This window comes from Orbicella franksi, unplaced genomic scaffold, assembly GCF_964199315.1.
Source record: "Orbicella franksi unplaced genomic scaffold, jaOrbFran1.1 SCAFFOLD_434, whole genome shotgun sequence".
In the NCBI taxonomy this organism is placed as follows: domain Eukaryota; kingdom Metazoa; phylum Cnidaria; class Anthozoa; order Scleractinia; family Merulinidae; genus Orbicella; species Orbicella franksi.
In genome coordinates this window covers 1-14,044 of record NW_027671065.1, presented here as the reverse complement: position 1 = coordinate 14,044, position 14,044 = coordinate 1, and the positions used below count along the sequence as shown (strand labels likewise).

At 36.4% G+C, this 14,044-nt stretch overlaps 1 long non-coding RNA gene across 2 annotated transcripts; it reads left to right on the top strand.

The window, feature by feature from the left end:
- Positions 1 to 11,783: 11,783 nt before the first annotated feature.
- LOC145477222 (uncharacterized) lies at positions 11,784 to 13,511 on the top strand. Of its 2 annotated transcripts, XR_014047717.1 has the most exons (4): positions 11,784 to 12,556; positions 12,814 to 12,887; positions 13,029 to 13,083; positions 13,479 to 13,511. It is a non-coding gene; the product is annotated as an uncharacterized LOC145477222 (long non-coding RNA). The 2 variants fall into 2 exon arrangements; XR_014047718.1 differs by lacking the exon at positions 13,479 to 13,511 and having other exon boundaries at positions 11,784 to 12,174; positions 12,436 to 12,556; positions 12,814 to 13,160.
- Positions 13,512 to 14,044: the final 533 nt, after the last annotated feature.

The window sequence follows — 14,044 nt, the reverse complement described above, 5'->3', positions numbered from 1 at the left end:
CTCATTTGAACTCTTAAGAAAGTTGAGAAGTGACTCTTGGATCCCTCTGAATAGGATCTTAGTTTATTCTCAGTGAATTGATTCTCATTTGAACTCTTCATAGAAAGTTGAGAAGTGAATTAATAGGGAGGGGGGTGCATGATCAAAGCTGCAGACTTGCCTTTTATTGTACATGCCATCAGGCTTTGAAGCCTTAATTTTCAAGTCAGCGCGTGTCATAGATGTCTTGAGAATTTCTTAGTTAATCAGACCTTATAATTTTTATTCTCATTGAATTGATTCTCATTTGAACTCTTAAGAAAGTTGAGAAGTGACTCTTGGATCCCTCTGAATAGGATCTTAGTTTATTCTCAGTGAATTGATTCTCATTTGAACTCTTCATAGAAAGTTGAGAAGTGAATTAATAGGGAGGGGGGTGCATGATCAAAGCTGCAGACTTGCCTTTTATTGTACATGCCATCAGGCTTTGAAGCCTTAATTTTCAAGTCAGCGCGTGTCATAGATGTCTTGAGAATTTCTTAGTTAATCAGACCTTATAATTTTTATTCTCATTGAATTGATTCTCATTTGAACTCTTAAGAAAGTTGAGAAGTGACTCTTGGATCCCTCTGAATAGGATCTTAGTTTATTCTCAGTGAATTGATTCTCATTTGAACTCTTCATAGAAAGTTGAGAAGTGAATTAATAGGGAGGGGGGTGCATGATCAAAGCTGCAGACTTGCCTTTTATTGTACATGCCATCAGGCTTTGAAGCCTTAATTTTCAAGTCAGCGCGTGTCATAGATGTCTTGAGAATTTCTTAGTTAATCAGACCTTATAATTTTTATTCTCATTGAATTGATTCTCATTTGAACTCTTAAGAAAGTTGAGAAGTGACTCTTGGATCCCTCTGAATAGGATCTTAGTTTATTCTCAGTGAATTGATTCTCATTTGAACTCTTCATAGAAAGTTGAGAAGTGAATTAATAGGGAGGGGGGTGCATGATCAAAGCTGCAGACTTGCCTTTTATTGTACATGCCATCAGGCTTTGAAGCCTTAATTTTCAAGTCAGCGCGTGTCATAGATGTCTTGAGAATTTCTTAGTTAATCAGACCTTATAATTTTTATTCTCATTGAATTGATTCTCATTTGAACTCTTAAGAAAGTTGAGAAGTGACTCTTGGATCCCTCTGAATAGGATCTTAGTTTATTCTCAGTGAATTGATTCTCATTTGAACTCTTCATAGAAAGTTGAGAAGTGAATTAATAGGGAGGGGGGTGCATGATCAAAGCTGCAGACTTGCCTTTTATTGTACATGCCATCAGGCTTTGAAGCCTTAATTTTCAAGTCAGCGCGTGTCATAGATGTCTTGAGAATTTCTTAGTTAATCAGACCTTATAATTTTTATTCTCATTGAATTGATTCTCATTTGAACTCTTAAGAAAGTTGAGAAGTGACTCTTGGATCCCTCTGAATAGGATCTTAGTTTATTCTCAGTGAATTGATTCTCATTTGAACTCTTCATAGAAAGTTGAGAAGTGAATTAATAGGGAGGGGGGTGCATGATCAAAGCTGCAGACTTGCCTTTTATTGTACATGCCATCAGGCTTTGAAGCCTTAATTTTCAAGTCAGCGCGTGTCATAGATGTCTTGAGAATTTCTTAGTTAATCAGACCTTATAATTTTTATTCTCATTGAATTGATTCTCATTTGAACTCTTAAGAAAGTTGAGAAGTGACTCTTGGATCCCTCTGAATAGGATCTTAGTTTATTCTCAGTGAATTGATTCTCATTTGAACTCTTCATAGAAAGTTGAGAAGTGAATTAATAGGGAGGGGGGTGCATGATCAAAGCTGCAGACTTGCCTTTTATTGTACATGCCATCAGGCTTTGAAGCCTTAATTTTCAAGTCAGCGCGTGTCATAGATGTCTTGAGAATTTCTTAGTTAATCAGACCTTATAATTTTTATTCTCATTGAATTGATTCTCATTTGAACTCTTAAGAAAGTTGAGAAGTGACTCTTGGATCCCTCTGAATAGGATCTTAGTTTATTCTCAGTGAATTGATTCTCATTTGAACTCTTCATAGAAAGTTGAGAAGTGAATTAATAGGGAGGGGGGTGCATGATCAAAGCTGCAGACTTGCCTTTTATTGTACATGCCATCAGGCTTTGAAGCCTTAATTTTCAAGTCAGCGCGTGTCATAGATGTCTTGAGAATTTCTTAGTTAATCAGACCTTATAATTTTTATTCTCATTGAATTGATTCTCATTTGAACTCTTAAGAAAGTTGAGAAGTGACTCTTGGATCCCTCTGAATAGGATCTTAGTTTATTCTCAGTGAATTGATTCTCATTTGAACTCTTCATAGAAAGTTGAGAAGTGAATTAATAGGGAGGGGGGTGCATGATCAAAGCTGCAGACTTGCCTTTTATTGTACATGCCATCAGGCTTTGAAGCCTTAATTTTCAAGTCAGCGCGTGTCATAGATGTCTTGAGAATTTCTTAGTTAATCAGACCTTATAATTTTTATTCTCATTGAATTGATTCTCATTTGAACTCTTAAGAAAGTTGAGAAGTGACTCTTGGATCCCTCTGAATAGGATCTTAGTTTATTCTCAGTGAATTGATTCTCATTTGAACTCTTCATAGAAAGTTGAGAAGTGAATTAATAGGGAGGGGGGTGCATGATCAAAGCTGCAGACTTGCCTTTTATTGTACATGCCATCAGGCTTTGAAGCCTTAATTTTCAAGTCAGCGCGTGTCATAGATGTCTTGAGAATTTCTTAGTTAATCAGACCTTATAATTTTTATTCTCATTGAATTGATTCTCATTTGAACTCTTAAGAAAGTTGAGAAGTGACTCTTGGATCCCTCTGAATAGGATCTTAGTTTATTCTCAGTGAATTGATTCTCATTTGAACTCTTCATAGAAAGTTGAGAAGTGAATTAATAGGGAGGGGGGTGCATGATCAAAGCTGCAGACTTGCCTTTTATTGTACATGCCATCAGGCTTTGAAGCCTTAATTTTCAAGTCAGCGCGTGTCATAGATGTCTTGAGAATTTCTTAGTTAATCAGACCTTATAATTTTTATTCTCATTGAATTGATTCTCATTTGAACTCTTAAGAAAGTTGAGAAGTGACTCTTGGATCCCTCTGAATAGGATCTTAGTTTATTCTCAGTGAATTGATTCTCATTTGAACTCTTCATAGAAAGTTGAGAAGTGAATTAATAGGGAGGGGGGTGCATGATCAAAGCTGCAGACTTGCCTTTTATTGTACATGCCATCAGGCTTTGAAGCCTTAATTTTCAAGTCAGCGCGTGTCATAGATGTCTTGAGAATTTCTTAGTTAATCAGACCTTATAATTTTTATTCTCATTGAATTGATTCTCATTTGAACTCTTAAGAAAGTTGAGAAGTGACTCTTGGATCCCTCTGAATAGGATCTTAGTTTATTCTCAGTGAATTGATTCTCATTTGAACTCTTCATAGAAAGTTGAGAAGTGAATTAATAGGGAGGGGGGTGCATGATCAAAGCTGCAGACTTGCCTTTTATTGTACATGCCATCAGGCTTTGAAGCCTTAATTTTCAAGTCAGCGCGTGTCATAGATGTCTTGAGAATTTCTTAGTTAATCAGACCTTATAATTTTTATTCTCATTGAATTGATTCTCATTTGAACTCTTAAGAAAGTTGAGAAGTGACTCTTGGATCCCTCTGAATAGGATCTTAGTTTATTCTCAGTGAATTGATTCTCATTTGAACTCTTCATAGAAAGTTGAGAAGTGAATTAATAGGGAGGGGGGTGCATGATCAAAGCTGCAGACTTGCCTTTTATTGTACATGCCATCAGGCTTTGAAGCCTTAATTTTCAAGTCAGCGCGTGTCATAGATGTCTTGAGAATTTCTTAGTTAATCAGACCTTATAATTTTTATTCTCATTGAATTGATTCTCATTTGAACTCTTAAGAAAGTTGAGAAGTGACTCTTGGATCCCTCTGAATAGGATCTTAGTTTATTCTCAGTGAATTGATTCTCATTTGAACTCTTCATAGAAAGTTGAGAAGTGAATTAATAGGGAGGGGGGTGCATGATCAAAGCTGCAGACTTGCCTTTTATTGTACATGCCATCAGGCTTTGAAGCCTTAATTTTCAAGTCAGCGCGTGTCATAGATGTCTTGAGAATTTCTTAGTTAATCAGACCTTATAATTTTTATTCTCATTGAATTGATTCTCATTTGAACTCTTAAGAAAGTTGAGAAGTGACTCTTGGATCCCTCTGAATAGGATCTTAGTTTATTCTCAGTGAATTGATTCTCATTTGAACTCTTCATAGAAAGTTGAGAAGTGAATTAATAGGGAGGGGGGTGCATGATCAAAGCTGCAGACTTGCCTTTTATTGTACATGCCATCAGGCTTTGAAGCCTTAATTTTCAAGTCAGCGCGTGTCATAGATGTCTTGAGAATTTCTTAGTTAATCAGACCTTATAATTTTTATTCTCATTGAATTGATTCTCATTTGAACTCTTAAGAAAGTTGAGAAGTGACTCTTGGATCCCTCTGAATAGGATCTTAGTTTATTCTCAGTGAATTGATTCTCATTTGAACTCTTCATAGAAAGTTGAGAAGTGAATTAATAGGGAGGGGGGTGCATGATCAAAGCTGCAGACTTGCCTTTTATTGTACATGCCATCAGGCTTTGAAGCCTTAATTTTCAAGTCAGCGCGTGTCATAGATGTCTTGAGAATTTCTTAGTTAATCAGACCTTATAATTTTTATTCTCATTGAATTGATTCTCATTTGAACTCTTAAGAAAGTTGAGAAGTGACTCTTGGATCCCTCTGAATAGGATCTTAGTTTATTCTCAGTGAATTGATTCTCATTTGAACTCTTCATAGAAAGTTGAGAAGTGAATTAATAGGGAGGGGGGTGCATGATCAAAGCTGCAGACTTGCCTTTTATTGTACATGCCATCAGGCTTTGAAGCCTTAATTTTCAAGTCAGCGCGTGTCATAGATGTCTTGAGAATTTCTTAGTTAATCAGACCTTATAATTTTTATTCTCATTGAATTGATTCTCATTTGAACTCTTAAGAAAGTTGAGAAGTGACTCTTGGATCCCTCTGAATAGGATCTTAGTTTATTCTCAGTGAATTGATTCTCATTTGAACTCTTCATAGAAAGTTGAGAAGTGAATTAATAGGGAGGGGGGTGCATGATCAAAGCTGCAGACTTGCCTTTTATTGTACATGCCATCAGGCTTTGAAGCCTTAATTTTCAAGTCAGCGCGTGTCATAGATGTCTTGAGAATTTCTTAGTTAATCAGACCTTATAATTTTTATTCTCATTGAATTGATTCTCATTTGAACTCTTAAGAAAGTTGAGAAGTGACTCTTGGATCCCTCTGAATAGGATCTTAGTTTATTCTCAGTGAATTGATTCTCATTTGAACTCTTCATAGAAAGTTGAGAAGTGAATTAATAGGGAGGGGGGTGCATGATCAAAGCTGCAGACTTGCCTTTTATTGTACATGCCATCAGGCTTTGAAGCCTTAATTTTCAAGTCAGCGCGTGTCATAGATGTCTTGAGAATTTCTTAGTTAATCAGACCTTATAATTTTTATTCTCATTGAATTGATTCTCATTTGAACTCTTAAGAAAGTTGAGAAGTGACTCTTGGATCCCTCTGAATAGGATCTTAGTTTATTCTCAGTGAATTGATTCTCATTTGAACTCTTCATAGAAAGTTGAGAAGTGAATTAATAGGGAGGGGGGTGCATGATCAAAGCTGCAGACTTGCCTTTTATTGTACATGCCATCAGGCTTTGAAGCCTTAATTTTCAAGTCAGCGCGTGTCATAGATGTCTTGAGAATTTCTTAGTTAATCAGACCTTATAATTTTTATTCTCATTGAATTGATTCTCATTTGAACTCTTAAGAAAGTTGAGAAGTGACTCTTGGATCCCTCTGAATAGGATCTTAGTTTATTCTCAGTGAATTGATTCTCATTTGAACTGATCATAGTTTATTCTCAGTTGAATTGATTCTCATTTGAACTCTTCATAGAAAGTTGAGAAGTGAATTAATAGGGAGGGGGGGTGCATGATCAAAGCTGCAGACCTTTTGTAATAACCGTCATAGATGTCTTGAGAATTTCTTAGTTAATCAGACCTTATATTTTTATTCTCATTGAATTGATTCTCATTTGAACTCTTAAGAAAGTTGAGAAGTGACTCTTGGATCCCTCTGAATAGGATCTTAGTTTATTCTCAGTGAATTGATTCTCATTTGAACTCTTCATAGAAAGTTGAGAAGTGAATTAATAGGGAGGGGGGTGCATGATCAAAGCTGCAGACTTGCCTTTTATTGTACATGCCATCAGGCTTTGAAGCCTTAATTTTCAAGTCAGCGCGTGTCATAGATGTCTTGAGAATTTCTTAGTTAATCAGACCTTATAATTTTTATTCTCATTGAATTGATTCTCATTTGAACTCTTAGAAAGTTGAGAAGTGACTCTTGGATCCCTCTGAATAGGAATCTTAGTTTATTCTCAGTGAATTGATTCTCATTTGAACTCTTCATAGAAAGTTGAGAAGTGAATTAATAGGGAGGGGGGTGCATGATCAAAGCTGCAGACTTGCCTTTTATTGTACATGCCATCAGGCTTTGAAGCCTTAATTTTCAAGTCAGCGCGTGTCATAGATGTCTTGAGAATTTCTTAGTTAATCAGACCTTATAATTTTTATTCTCATTGAATTGATTCTCATTTGAACTCTTAAGAAAGTTGAGAAGTGACTCTTGGATCCCTCTGAATAGGATCTTAGTTTATTCTCAGTGAATTGATTCTCATTTGAACTCTTCATAGAAAGTTGAGAAGTGAATTAATAGGGAGGGGGGTGCATGATCAAAGCTGCAGACTTGCCTTTTATTGTACATGCCATCAGGCTTTGAAGCCTTAATTTTCAAGTCAGCGCGTGTCATAGATGTCTTGAGAATTTCTTAGTTAATCAGACCTTATAATTTTTATTCTCATTGAATTGATTCTCATTTGAACTCTTAAGAAAGTTGAGAAGTGACTCTTGGATCCCTCTGAATAGGATCTTAGTTTATTCTCAGTGAATTGATTCTCATTTGAACTCTTCATAGAAAGTTGAGAAGTGAATTAATAGGGAGGGGGGTGCATGATCAAAGCTGCAGACTTGCCTTTTATTGTACATGCCATCAGGCTTTGAAGCCTTAATTTTCAAGTCAGCGCGTGTCATAGATGTCTTGAGAATTTCTTAGTTAATCAGACCTTATAATTTTTATTCTCATTGAATTGATTCTCATTTGAACTCTTAAGAAAGTTGAGAAGTGACTCTTGGATCCCTCTGAATAGGATCTTAGTTTATTCTCAGTGAATTGATTCTCATTTGAACTCTTCATAGAAAGTTGAGAAGTGAATTAATAGGGAGGGGGGTGCATGATCAAAGCTGCAGACTTGCCTTTTATTGTACATGCCATCAGGCCTTTGAAGCCTTAATTTTCAAGTCAGCGCGTGTCATAGATGTCTTGAGAATTTCTTAGTTAATCAGACCTTATAATTTTTATTCTCATTGAATTGATTCTCATTTGAACTCTTAAGAAAGTTGAGAAGTGACTCTTGGATCCCTCTGAATAGGATCTTAGTTTATTCTCAGTGAATTGATTCTCATTTGAACTCTTCATAGAAAGTTGAGAAGTGAATTAATAGGGAGGGGGGTGCATGATCAAAGCTGCAGACTTGCCTTTTATTGTACATGCCATCAGGCTTTGAAGCCTTAATTTTCAAGTCAGCGCGTGTCATAGATGTCTTGAGAATTTCTTAGTTAATCAGACCTTATAATTTTTATTCTCATTGAATTGATTCTCATTTGAACTCTTAAGAAAGTTGAGAAGTGACTCTTGGATCCCTCTGAATAGGATCTTAGTTTATTCTCAGTGAATTGATTCTCATTTGAACTCTTCATAGAAAGTTGAGAAGTGAATTAATAGGGAGGGGGGTGCATGATCAAAGCTGCAGACTTGCCTTTTATTGTACATGCCATCAGGCTTTGAAGCCTTAATTTTCAAGTCAGCGCGTGTCATAGATGTCTTGAGAATTTCTTAGTTAATCAGACCTTATAATTTTTATTCTCATTGAATTGATTCTCATTTGAACTCTTAAGAAAGTTGAGAAGTGACTCTTGGATCCCTCTGAATAGGATCTTAGTTTTATTCTCAGTGAATTGATTCTCATTTGAACTCTTCATAGAAAGTTGAGAAGTGAATTAATAGGGAGGGGGGTGCATGATCAAAGCTGCAGACTTGCCTTTTATTGTACATGCCATCAGGCTTTGAAGCCTTAATTTTCAAGTCAGCGCGTGTCATAGATGTCTTGAGAATTTCTTAGTTAATCAGACCTTATAATTTTTATTCTCATTGAATTGATTCTCATTTGAACTCTTAAGAAAGTTGAGAAGTGACTCTTGGATCCCTCTGAATAGGATCTTAGTTTATTCTCAGTGAATTGATTCTCATTTGAACTCTTCATAGAAAGTTGAGAAGTGAATTAATAGGGAGGGGGGTGCATGATCAAAGCTGCAGACTTGCCTTTTATTGTACATGCCATCAGGCTTTGAAGCCTTAATTTTCAAGTCAGCGCGTGTCATAGATGTCTTGAGAATTTCTTAGTTAATCAGACCTTATAATTTTATTCTCATTGAATTGATTCTCATTTGAACTCTTAAGAAAGTTGAGAAGTGACTCTTGGATCCCTCTGAATAGGATCTTAGTTTTATTCTCAGTGAATTGATTCTCATTTGAACTCTTCATAGAAAGTTGAGAAGTGAATTAATAGGGAGGGGGGTGCATGATCAAAGCTGCAGACTTGCCTTTTATTGTACATGCCATCAGGCTTTGAAGCCTTAATTTTCAAGTCAGCGCGTGTCATAGATGTCTTGAGAATTTCTTAGTTAATCAGACCTTATAATTTTTATTCTCATTGAATTGATTCTCATTTGAACTCTTAAGAAAGTTGAGAAGTGACTCTTGGATCCCTCTGAATAGGATCTTAGTTTATTCTCAGTGAATTGATTCTCATTTGAACTCTTCATAGAAAGTTGAGAAGTGAATTAATAGGGAGGGGGTGCATGATCAAAGCTGCAGACTTGCCTTTTATTGTACATGCCATCAGGCTTTGAAGCCTTAATTTTCAAGTCAGCGCGTGTCATAGATGTCTTGAGAATTTCTTAGTTAATCAGACCTTATAATTTTTATTCTCATTGAATTGATTCTCATTTGAACTCTTAAGAAAGTTGAGAAGTGACTCTTGGATCCCTCTGAATAGGATCTTAGTTTATTCTCAGTGAATTGATTCTCATTTGAACTCTTCATAGAAAGTTGAGAAGTGAATTAATAGGGAGGGGGGTGCATGATCAAAGCTGCAGACTTGCCTTTTATTGTACATGCCATCAGGCTTTGAAGCCTTAATTTTCAAGTCAGCGCGTGTCATAGATGTCTTGAGAATTTCTTAGTTAATCAGACCTTATAATTTTTATTCTCATTGAATTGATTCTCATTTGAACTCTTAAGAAAGTTGAGAAGTGACTCTTGGATCCCTCTGAATAGGATCTTAGTTTATTCTCAGTGAATTGATTCTCATTTGAACTCTTCATAGAAAGTTGAGAAGTGAATTAATAGGGAGGGGGGTGCATGATCAAAGCTGCAGACTTGCCTTTTATTGTACATGCCATCAGGCTTTGAAGCCTTAATTTTCAAGTCAGCGCGTGTCATAGATGTCTTGAGAATTTCTTAGTTAATCAGACCTTATAATTTTTATTCTCATTGAATTGATTCTCATTTGAACTCTTAAGAAAGTTGAGAAGTGACTCTTGGATCCCTCTGAATAGGATCTTAGTTTATTCTCAGTGAATTGATTCTCATTTGAACTCTTCATAGAAAGTTGAGAAGTGAATTAATAGGGAGGGGGTGCATGATCAAAGCTGCAGACTTGCCTTTTATTGTACATGCCATCAGGCTTTGAAGCCTTAATTTTCAAGTCAGCGCGTGTCATAGATGTCTTGAGAATTTCTTAGTTAATCAGACCTTATAATTTTTATTCTCATTGAATTGATTCTCATTTGAACTCTTAAGAAAGTTGAGAAGTGACTCTTGGATCCCTCTGAATAGGATCTTAGTTTATTCTCAGTGAATTGATTCTCATTTGAACTCTTCATAGAAAGTTGAGAAGTGAATTAATAGGAGGGGGGTGCATGATCAAAGCTGCAGACTTGCCTTTTATTGTACATGCCATCAGGCTTTGAAGCCTTAATTTTCAAGTCAGCGCGTGTCATAGATGTCTTGAGAATTTCTTAGTTAATCAGACCTTATAATTTTTATTCTCATTGAATTGATTCTCATTTGAACTCTTAAGAAAGTTGAGAAGTGACTCTTGGATCCCTCTGAATAGGATCTTAGTTTATTCTCAGTGAATTGATTCTCATTTGAACTCTTCATAGAAAGTTGAGAAGTGAATTAATAGGGAGGGGGGTGCATGATCAAAGCTGCAGACTTGCCTTTTATTGTACATGCCATCAGGCTTTGAAGCCTTAATTTTCAAGTCAGCGCGTGTCATAGATGTCTTGAGAATTTCTTAGTTAATCAGACCTTATAATTTTTATTCTCATTGAATTGATTCTCATTTGAACTCTTAAGAAAGTTGAGAAGTGACTCTTGGATCCCTCTGAATAGGATCTTAGTTTATTCTCAGTGAATTGATTCTCATTTGAACTCTTCATAGAAAGTTGAGAAGTGAATTAATAGGGACGGGGGTGCTTGATCAAACCTCCAGACTTGCCTTTTATTGTACATGCCATGAGGGTTTGAAGCCTTAATTTCAAGTCACTGAAAAAGTGAATATTACTTGATTTGAATGTTGATAGAAAACTGGTAGTGGGCTTGGAGAAATAGTTTTTTTTGGTTGAGCTTTGGGTTGAGGAGAATTTGAAGATGCATGTTATACGGACGGCAATGTCGACAGGTACATAGAGTCAGCCTGGTTGAGACATTGTTTTACTTGGGTGGAATGACTGTGTGTATTTTTTAATGAGCCAGGATTTTTAATCAATAAATTCTTGTCTCTCTCTCTCTCTCTTTCTCTCTGGGCTCTAGGATGGTCCATATTTGTCCTTACTGCGGTCTGACATCCAGCCTATATCCTCCCCGAGGCATTTTTTCTCCATGTTGGTGTCCAAGTCTGCATGTGAATGATTGCAAGACAAGATGTCCACCGACGACTTCCTTTTTCCAGTAAAAGTAAGCACTCGTTTGCTGTTTACTGCTTGCTTGATGCATAATTTGATGGATCTATTGACTGACTGTGAACTGGATCTATTGTGAAAACAGTCTATTTTTAATGACTTTTTTAGATCACGGAGATTAGTTACCGGTGATGCGATAAAATCTCTTGGTATCTTCAACTAATTTTACGCAATATATTAAGTATCACGCTGTACTAACCTTATCGGTACACAGTAAATACAGCTGTCAATGTTGATCCTTATGAGCGCGTCATTTGAGAATGAACGTGACTCTTTAAAAGCATGGTTCTCAGATCGAAAGCTTTTCGATCATTCCATTCCTGAAGATAGTATCTCTCTTTAAAAGTATGCATTGATAATTTCTTGTCTGGTAGTGAATGCTATACCTTTCAGAAAGATTCAATAAAATAACACTATACAACAGGCTTCGGGAAAGTTTTTAAAACTACGGTTTATCACTTCTACCAATGTGTTTCAAGGTTCTTCTGTTCAATCCGTCCCTTCTTTAAATCGCCTTGTTGAAAGGAATTGGATATGTCCTTCAGTAAACACCCCATTGTTTCAAAAAAGTAACAATGGCTGTTTGGTGTATGCTCTGATCTGTTCCTAGTTTGTATCCACGAGAGAAATGGAAGATGCGATGTGAAGTGCCATGACGTTATCTCACAGATTTCTTCCTTTTTTCTCAAAGCTTTCAGTTCAGGAGTCAAAGCTGGCTTCAGGTTTTAAGACACAGAGCACATTGTGGTCGCTTCATTGATGAACGCGCTAGATAACACTGGGTGATTTGTACCAGCAAGAAGCTCCTTTGCCCTCATTATCTTCTGAATCTCAAGCGAAGAAGGAGCTCGGCTTTACCATAGTCGTCGAGAAAAAGTGAGTTGATTTTGAACCATAAAATAGGTAAACAACATCTTTTACCGACTAGAACAACTGTTCAAGTCGTCAACGCCGGGTTGCTCGTGTTGCTTTCTTGCTGACAAAGAAAAGCCATATTTTTCCTCCACAAAAGCCTCGCCCCTTCCTGTGAGCTATTTATTTTAACTTCGTTTATTTGGCATGTTTTTGCAATGTGAAATTGTGGATAAACTAGAATTTACTTGGAACACTTCCTGATACGCAATTTGGTTTCCTTAGAACACTCTTCCGCAGCTAACACTAAAAAAGAGCGATTCAGTGATGGAAGACTGTTAAAAATGATATTTCTTCACCCCTGGAGTGCTTACTAACAAGGCCGTCAAACAGTCAACAGCACAAGGTAAGAGGGCTTAACAAGATAGAAATAATATACAATGAACTAGAGTAAGGCCATAATACAAGCATTCGAAATCTATTTTTTTTACGCTAAGATTTCAAGCGTAAAATGGGAAATCTGGGTGACGATGAAATATTGAAATGTAGTTCCATAATTAAGGGGGAGTTTAGTAGAGTAGTTTAACACTTAGTTGAGTTGTGCTTAACGTTTATCAAATTCCAGTTAGTAATTAGTGTTTTTGTTATCTTTTTTTCTGCTAGACCTATTTTCCGGATGCGAACAGCGTAAGGCAGCAATACAATCTGGAGGAAAGAATTCCGGCGGCACTTGCTAGGTAAATGTAGTCTTAAAATAAGCTACAAACTAATCAAGGAAGCTTTGTTGTCTTGCAAAGCCAGACTCGAGCCTTAAATGTTGGCTTTTTTAATTGTATTATTTGAAACTCTAAATTTCGATTTTTCTGTTTCTTTTTTAGACCTCGGGCACTTCACGCAATCGGATTACAAAGTCCGGCACTTCGCCTTAGGCCGGTAAGATAAAAATCACATATCGTATTTGTTTCATTTCAGTTCTTAGCACTTTAAACAATTGCGCACAGATTACGAAAGCGCCGGTTTAAAACAACATTTCAGTGCTTAAATACTTAATACTCATCGAAGTAAATGTAAAGCTGTCTGCTATCATTGATAATTTTGAATGAATCATTTTAACACCAGCGAAATTCTACAGCTTCTTTATAAATCAAACACCACTAGCGACTTAAGAGCTCTGGTACCGAAATTATTCTGTGCTAAAATACCCAGCTAGGGAAACAGACTACGTAAATAAGCCATTAAAATTGAGTACCATAATCAGATGATTGAGAGGGAGTTTTGTTCGAACCCTGGTAAATAATAATTTTTTTGTTATTTTTGTTCCCCGCTAGGCCCATTTTTCGGATGGAAACAGCGTAGCGAAACAACTGGAGAAATGAATTCATTGCACTCGGTGGGTGAATGTAGAGATAAAATTAGTAAGCTTACAGACTAAACTTGGACGCTTTCTCGTGTTGCAAAAGTAGCTAACAATGTTGACCTACTTAATTGTACTATCTGAAAATCTAAATTGCGATTCTGTTTTTTAGACCTCTGGAGCGTTCGACGCAATCGGATTACGAATTCCTGCACCACCTTCATGGGATGGAAGGGAGACGGTAAGATTCAAATCACATAACTTATTTCAGTTTAAACCAGGTGTTTACTAGTTCATCTCAAAAACTCCGTCACAGTTAATTAAGTACTCGTGATAACTTTTACTAAATTTCACTGATGAGTAGGTGCGAATCAATTACGAAAGCGCTAGTTAAGCACTTAACTGGTTAAATACTTAACTGGTCATTTAGTAAATGCAAAGGAATGCAGTCACTGCATGGCTAATTTTTGAGTGAAATCATTCTTTGATCGGGCGAATTATGCGGTTTTTGCATAAAGCAAACGCCAATGGCACCAAGTG